This window comes from Nicotiana tabacum, chromosome 1, assembly GCF_000715075.1.
Source record: "Nicotiana tabacum cultivar K326 chromosome 1, ASM71507v2, whole genome shotgun sequence".
Taxonomy (NCBI): domain Eukaryota; kingdom Viridiplantae; phylum Streptophyta; class Magnoliopsida; order Solanales; family Solanaceae; genus Nicotiana; species Nicotiana tabacum.
Window position 1 is genome coordinate 136690491 of NC_134080.1, and position 8738 is coordinate 136699228.

Here is an 8738-nt window from a genome sequence, read left to right on the forward strand (position 1 = left end):
TGATTTTTGATTGATTTTTCTTTTTTTATTTCTTTTTTCCGTATGAAAGACTTCAGAAAGAACGAAACTATTTATTTTGAGTTTAATTTTTTTTTGAATTTTCTAAGGAAGTGCTTCTAAAGAAGGAATTAAAGGAAAATATTTTTTAGATTTTTTAAAAAAATTAGGGCCAGAACCGATGAGGTTTGCTACGTATCTCATTTCCGGTGAGAATCATACCTGCATAGTTTGGTCAGTTTTGACGGAACAAGGAAAACATGGCACTTGAAAATTTTGGATCATTTTGAAATGACTTTTTTTTTACCTCATAATTTCGGCAGAGTTTCGGAATTTTCAAATACCTACCTCACTCTTGGTTTTTTTTCTTTTTCTTTTTATTATTTATTTTTTATTTTTTCTTTCCTTATTCTAGAAGCTGGTCAACATGCTAGCCGAAACAAACTGATAATCAAGTAGCACGTAAGATGTATCATGATGACCTTTTTAAATTGGGTACATTTGTCCTAGACGGACTCAACCCCTGTGTTGAGTCCCCAAAGTCAAATGCACGTGATGCAAACAAGCGTTCCTACTAGGGATCCGCCATGAGACTATGTTATTCTAGGTTTAAAACCTGGGTGTATTATTCTAGACCTGGCTTACCCGAGCGGACAGCTCGAACCGGAGGGGGAGGGGGACAACGTACCGGAAATACACAAGTTTCACCTCGTTCTAAAATTGGGATACGACTCTAATAGAAAAGAAGTCACGCAAAGCGCACGTTCCCAGAAGATTTAGAAGACTCAGAGAGAAGAGGGTTTCATAACAGTTTATATACAGTTTAGTCAATATCAAAGCGAAAAAAGTAGCATTTAGCACATTAGGCTCAAACACGTAAAAATCAGATAATAAATAAAAGACAACTATAACAGTTATTCTAAGCTCGAATTCTGAATCCTGAACCAGAAGTTCTGGGTTCTTATCCCCAGCAGAGACGCCAGAGCTATCACACCTCCTTTTTCCCGAGGGGAGATAGGGAGTTTTTCTAATTTAAGTGGCATAACCGAAATGAGATTATTTATTTAATTTCTGAGTCGCAATTTGGAATAATTATTGGTGTCCCAAGTCATCGGTTTATTTCAAATCCCAAATCGAGAAAAATTGACTCTATTTTTTTGTCCACGAACACAAAAGACTGGGTAAGGAATTCTGTTAACCCGGGAGAAGGTGTAAGGCATTCCCGAGTTTTGTAGTTTTAGCACGGTCACTCAACTATTAATAATTGGCCTCATTATCTGATTTACTACATATTTTAAACCTATTGTGTATTTTTATTTTTATAACCGCTTTTATTTACTTAACCATTTTTTCGATTTATGAAATTTATTTGAACTAGTCACGATGTCGTGCACTCGTTGTTTTTGTACATATTGCGAATCGCGTCACATGAAATGCACCCGCGATTTACAACATATTTGTTTTAATTATTGTTTGAAGTTATGATCGAGTCACGTGAAACACACACTCGAATTGAGAATTATGTATCACGATCATGCCACGAAAATCGTATCCATAGTCGCGATGATTTATTAATCGCACCTAAAGCAAGCTAAGATGTTCAAAAGTTGCTTATTTTACTTAAGGAGGTGTGTCAGGCATAATTCTTTTGGGCCAAATTTCTTTATCTTTTCGTTAAAATTATTTCCAGCATCCGTCATCCCTAAACCAAACTTAGTCTCAAAATCCGTTGAGCACTACAATATTATTCTCTAAGCTTAAGCATTCAAATCTAATGAAGCCTAGTGCAGTATATCAAAGATCTATTTTAACTAGTAAATAAACTTGTTGCAGCATGATTTCAACTAAAAATATTCAAACATTAAGCAAAAGAAATGTACTTAATTAAAGCTTCTATAAAGAAAAAGAAAAGACATAGGACATTTACAGCAAAAATGTTAACTCGTTACTATGTGCTAAATAAACAAAGAACATTTAAAATTCTAATGGCTAAATATTCACAGTCCACCACAAATTCCCAACTAATCACATGGCCATCACTATTTAATTTTGAACTTAATCAAAATAAACAAATTACTTAATAGTCACATAATTAATTCAAGTTATAACTCAATATCAAATCTAATAAGCAAATCCAAACAAGAAATCATCTACCCGACCATAGGAATAGGCATAATATAACAAAAGTCACAACAGATCTACTATTATATTGAAAACAATAGATTAAAAATGGATCTTTTGATTAGCTTTCAATGTTTGCAAGAGCTTCCAACAAATATACAAAGAGGAGCCTCTGACGAAGCTGAGAGCGTACGGTCCAGCCAACTGAAAGCCACGCCGGAACCTCGATGTCAAATCGAATCTGGCTCAAACCCAATTACACGCTACCTTGGGGAAGAATTACGATGGTTTTAATGGTGCTTATTGCTGTATTTTCCAGCTGGGTTCGGCTGTAAAATATTGCTATTTTGGAGCTAGTTTAAAGGTGTTTTGGAGGTGAATTTCATGGCTGGTTCGGGGAGGAGAGTTGCTGCATTTTCTCAGCAACTTTGGAGATGAATATTGGTTGTTATGGAGGTGAGTTTTGGGGCAGATTTTGGGGTATTTTAGATCTGGTTTTCAGCTAGTTTTGGGATATTTCAGAGGCGTTTTAGGCTGAAATTTGGGGATGGTTTTCGGTGTTGAACAGATGTGAGTTTATGGTGTTGCATTTTTTCTGAGAAAGAAGAAGAAGACCAGCCGCAGAGACATTGCTCTTGGCCAAGAAGAAGAAGAAAGTCCCTCTCTCTAGCTGTTTCGTCCTCTCTCTATCTCTCTTTTTGTCCGTTTGTAGCCTATGTTTTTCTCTCGTTATTCCTGTCTCTGTGTATGTGTGAGAGGTGAGTGAAGAGAGTGTGGAGGTGAGAGTGTGGAGGTGAGAGTGAGGAGAGTCTTTTCATGGAGGAAGGTTGTCCATTCTCTGTTGTTTGAGCCAGAGGTCCAAGAAAATCCTCGAGGGGAGGAAACGGCGCTGGTCTCTTTTCTAAAGGGGAAGGGATCTGATTGTCTTCTTTTAGGGTTTGGGAAAGGGTTTGGGAAGGTGAGTTCAATGAGAAGGGGGTCTTGGGCCGGCGGGTCAGACGAGTTGGGCGGATTTAAAATGACTGAGCCGTTGTACATTTGGCCCAGTGAATTCAACACCAAAAGAAACCCCCTTCTTTTCTTTCTTTTTTCTTGATTTTAAATTCTAACAAATTAAATCCTAAATTAAAACCTAACTTAAATCTAATTAGCAAAATTAATTCTATTTATATATTAACAAATGCATGTAAAATTTTAAAAAATATTTTATTTGATTTTTATTTATTAATTTCTAACAATTAAAGAGTGACTAATTCCTAAAAATTTAAATTAAACCTAAGATATTAAAATGTGATAATTTTTATGGTTTTTCTTATGATTTCAAAATATTAAACATGCATTAAATGCAACTAAATAAAGAAAAAATCTTTGTAGACATGTGATTTTTGACACTCCCCAAGATTTTACATATTTTATCATTTAAATACTTAGTTTAGGCCTAATATCGCTATTTCAACTAATTTTGACTCTTTTACTTTATTTTATCACAAAAATAAAAATTACAAAAAAATAGTTTAGTTTATGTATCTTTCATAAATTTAAATAAAAAATATACAAAATAGTACCTTATTTTTATTTTTATATAATCTTGAAAATACAAAAAATAGTTCATGTTTTAATATAGTTTAATTTAATTAATTAAGATTAGTTTTATATTTTTATATTATAAATTGTATATTTAGAAGGAAGAGTTAGTTTTGGGTCTCTTTACGAGGAATTTACATATAATACAACTCTTTAAAGACGTATTTATATTTTCTACGACTGCTTTAATAAAATTATTTTTAGTACAACTTATTTTAAAATCATGCAACTTTTTAATTCCTAAAATCTCTCCTTTATATTCTCTCACTTTCTGATTCTCACTGGGAGCTACAATATATAAGCAAATGAACTTTAAACTCACTTCTATTCATTCTCTTACAAGTAAAAAGAAAGCTTAGAATGAGTAGATAATTTTAACTCATCAATATTTTAAAATTACCTGCGGCATCTTGTGTTGAAGCAGTGATTATTGTTCCTCTATATGTAGATTTTAGAAAGTTGCCATCAACAACGACGATTGGTTTGCAATACTCCCACCCTTTGATCGATGCATAAATAGCTACAAATAAATACAAGAATGATCCATCATCAGTTTTCTCTAATCTATGTACGGACTCGGAATTTGTATGCATCAACATGTACAGGGAGTTAGGAAGCTCTATATATGATTTGCTTGGGTTCCCTCGCACTATTTCAAGAGTCTTCTCCTTCGATCTCCAAGCTTTCATATAATTCACGTCGAAACCATGAATTTTTTTCATGTCTCGCCTTACATCTGCTGGAGTATACACAGTCTTCGAATCAACGCGTACTTATCTTGTATAAAATATCCTATGAAATCTGATGTAGCGTGACGTTGTGTATACATTCGTACTTCGACCCCACAGTTGTGAACATTATTGAACTTCATCACTTTAAATATCTTAGTTTTGTTCAGTCTGAAAGATACAAAATTCCAAGTACACATGTCGTCCACGCATACGAGACAATACCTGTTGGAAGAAAAATATGATATACTGAATATGAAAACATTATATTTTATACCTATAAGCAATATAATATATATAGTAACTTAACATTTAATATTTTGCTACTAGTTCTATCTAATTAATACACGCATACATATTTTCAATATACTATATACATGTTTTAACATTTCAGTGTTGCAAAGAAGAAATTTACATAACAATACTAAATATACCTTTTTGTACAGGAACTCTGAACTCTGAACTGAAAATTCTCACGGATTGCGCAGTGTTTCATAACACTTATAATGGTTTCTTTGTCTTGGTATAACTGACCTTCTTCAATGTTTTGATTTGATGGGTCTCGAATTATACTATGTTGAGCTTCATCTATGCCGTCAAATTCTTGCCCGTTACATATCACCCCTGTTGCTCCATTTTCCAGCAAATATGGTATATTTAAATCATATACGCGATGTGATGATGTCGCAGAACTGTTTGGATTCACATATTCTCTGTCGACTGCATTGTCCTTGAATGTTATGCATAGCGGATACGAAGTGATCTCTGTCTTTTTCATCTTTAAATCTATATACAGTTGTACATTCATATCGTTTGATATGGAAATTGGTGGACCCTTCCTGAACAATATACTTAATATCAATCAACTTTGTACAACTCCCCCCTTTGATTTACTTCGATATTGTCGTGACCAACTCTTCATAATTGCAGCTCGAATTGATCAAAATCCCTTCGGCATCAAATTTAACATATCTGCGATTGTCTTGCCAAACACCATTGTATTGAATCAAAATTGATACATTCACCATTGGTTCTTAGAGTACAGTATCCTACCTTAGGTATACAAATATGGAGATTTACAAAGAAAATATGCAATAATCGATAGTTTTCATACCAGGAAGAGAATATGCAACTACGGCTATTACCTATTTTTGGGGAATATGGAGGGTTTTTTCTGAGGTAGTGTTGTAGTGGTAACCTAATAGGTTTATATTGATAATTAATAATTAACAAATTAGAGAATATTTAGGGTCTAAATACCTAAATATACGCTTACCAAATATCCTAGAAAAGTTACATACATTAAGGATCGCATGACATTCACCTTAAATAGGGGAAGTTACCTTATTTTTAGATTATATATATAATATATATGTTGTACAATTTGTAATTCAAACCAAGTTGTATATTATGGAATATTTTTCAAATCCTTAAGTAATTATGAAATAAAATTTTGGCTTATATGCATGGGTAAGGATCACTTTTAGCCCACGCCAAAGCTAGTTATATCCGATAGCCGTAAAAGTATATAAAATTTATATATTTTTTGTACACTAGTTTTAGAATGCGTGCATTATACGTATACTTTATATTAGTGAGTGTATGCGGCGAAATCAAAGGACCTGATTTCTCACTATCAAGCCACTTCGGAAGAATACCTCGAGACCCCGAGGATGTGGAGCTGCGACCGAGTCCTCTCCCTCGGGGCTCGTCAGGGCCCGACTCAAAGAAGACGAAGGTCGAGGTTAGAGCATAAGGGGAAGTTCCCAAAGCACACGACTAAGTCTGACAGAGCCGACCTATCCAGGGCCTATGCCGAAGCGTCACTTCTAGCCGTCCCATCTCCATACTTTATAATTAATGCATGTTGTACTATATCCGGGCTCCTTTCTATTTAAAGGGAACCTACACTACTTTGTAAAGGGCTGATGTTGCTCCAACTATTCTCCACCAGATCAATAATATCTTTCTCTCTCTCTTTTCTCTCTAACTTGCTCGTCCTTACTAGCTCGAGGCTACCCTTAGCGCTTGTTGCTTTCATACTTGTTCTTCATTTATTGTTTGGTATTGGCCATAAAGAGCCTTGTTTGATCATACCTTAACTGTTATTCCATTTTCGACTACCCCTGATAGCTCAAGCTCGAGCCAGATATTGACCTCGAGGTCCTTCATCGACTAGTCCGAGGCTCGGGTTGCAGGCATCTCGATTTTATTATTGTCCCATTTTAGCTTGAATATCTTCTTTAAACTTCATGTTCTTAGCATCTACTGCTCTAACAACTAGCATAAAAATAGATCATATATTTTTAGAGCCCCATTTACAAATTTAATTGTTGTTACCATTTTCACGGTAAATAATTTGGCGCCCACCGTGGGGCTAAAAATAATAGTGATTATTTTCTTACTGGTTTCATTGCAGAAATGCAAGTTATCTTTCGCACTTTTTCTTGTCCAAGATCTCTTGATTTCAGGTCGAAATGTCTGGCTCGGTAAACGGGGTTAAGAACGACTACCTCGAAAATCACGGAGAAAATGGTATGGCCATTCCAATCGTTGGCGCGCCACCGCAGAACCCCGATAACGCACCTAGACCGATTCCAGCGGATACAGTTTCGCAAGACGCGCAGCGGGTCGACTTAACCTCGCGTACCAACGGAAGCATACAACATGGCGACCAACAGGAAGCCCAAAAGACCCCAGCCCGGGAAAAATAGGAAGTTAGTCTTCATGTTATTTTTGAAATGTTGCACGCACAACAGTTGGCCATTGCTCGGTTACCAAACCATTCGAAGACTCCCAGCACAGCAGCGCCGGAAATAGCTCCCCCCACCGAACAAGTACCTAAGAGATCAAGCAATAACGGATCGGTAACCAACCCTGCCATAGCAAATGTGCTTGGGGATCTAATCAAAAGGATCGAATTAGGTTCATGGAAGTTCGTGCAGTGGCTATTCCCCGAGGAAGCGGCCCCGGAACCCATTCCAATGAAGCTCAAAATGCCAGAACTCTCTAGGTACAACGGGACCTCAGATCCCAATGAACACATCACTGTCTATACATGCGCGGAAAAAGGTAACGACCCAAAGGATGATGAGATCGAGCTCGTCTTATTGAAGAGGTTCAGGGAAACACTCTTGAAAAAAACCATGATGTGGAGTCATAACCTAGCACCCGACCCCATAAAATCGCTTACTATACCGGCAAATTCCTCCATAAAGGCACACGCCGGTGCCATCAAAGCAATGACGAGAAAGCCCGACATGTCTAAGGCCGAGCAAAGGGAGAATGAAATGCTACGAGGATTCACACCTCATTCCCTAATAGGACGAATGGGATTACCCCGGTCTCGGATGACTGGGCAATACAGGGCTTCACTTAAAGGCTAAACAAACCAAGCCCGATGATTTTAGGGCAGTTCAAACAAAACTTGATCAGGTACCCAGCCAAGATTTGGTCGGATGCCCGTACCCGGCATCAGTCACAAATCAGGGTCGCGGATGACCATCCGAGAGCCTCCTCGGGCTCATCATACCCAAACAGGCTCCAGGCAAAGAAACCTATGCCAAACAGAGGGAGGTACCGCCCGTGCGCCGCAGATAGGAGGAACGCCTCGAGATGCAGTCTAACTCACAACGTTCGGAGAATGGTCCGAGGACAATATCCTCGGGGAACCGTTAACAAAGCCAGATTCGATGAGGACGCAGGGCCAGCAAGGGCGACTCGCTTATTAGAGTACATTTCAACATCGCTATACCAAACATCGTGTTCACCGTAAGCGAAACCAGGGACGTCAAATGGCTCAGACCAATTCGGCATAATCCCTTTAAAGGAACCACACCTTGGTGTGTGAACTGTATAACGTACACGACCACGGAGCCGAAGGTAGCCACCAGCTCCGAAGGAAAGACGCCAAACCGCTCAACAAAAGTCACCGTCGAGAACTGATGAGCAACCAAATTCAAATTCAGTCCCCAGTATGGAAGGCGTCTAGGAGGAATGAAGCAAACGGGCCGCAGCGCATTACCACGATAATGGAGGAACGATGACCCTTTCCAAGAACTTGTAAAAGGGAGAGCAAGATTTCTCGTCACCGGAGAAAGGCAGACCTGGGGATGTGCCCCTAAGGACACCCTTACATTTAGCAAAAAGGGTACCGAGACCTCGTCTCCACCTCACAATGACGTGCTGGTAACCTTCTTCCTCACTCGATCCATTTTTATAAAACATGTGCTTATAAGTTCAGGTGGCTCGATCAATACTGTCGGGCCAAAGATGATAGGGCGGATAGGACCGTCGGGTCAAAACGCA

At 37.8% G+C, this 8738-nt stretch overlaps 1 long non-coding RNA gene across 1 annotated transcript; it reads right to left on the reverse strand.

Annotated features, from left to right (window-relative positions):
* Nucleotides 1-1791: 1791 nt before the first annotated feature.
* Nucleotides 1792-5584, reverse strand: LOC142181163 (uncharacterized). The gene is made up of 2 exons (XR_012709566.1): nucleotides 4865-5584; nucleotides 1792-4655 (listed from the first exon to the last, which is right to left on the reverse strand). It is a non-coding gene; the product is annotated as an uncharacterized LOC142181163 (long non-coding RNA).
* Nucleotides 5585-8738: the final 3154 nt, after the last annotated feature.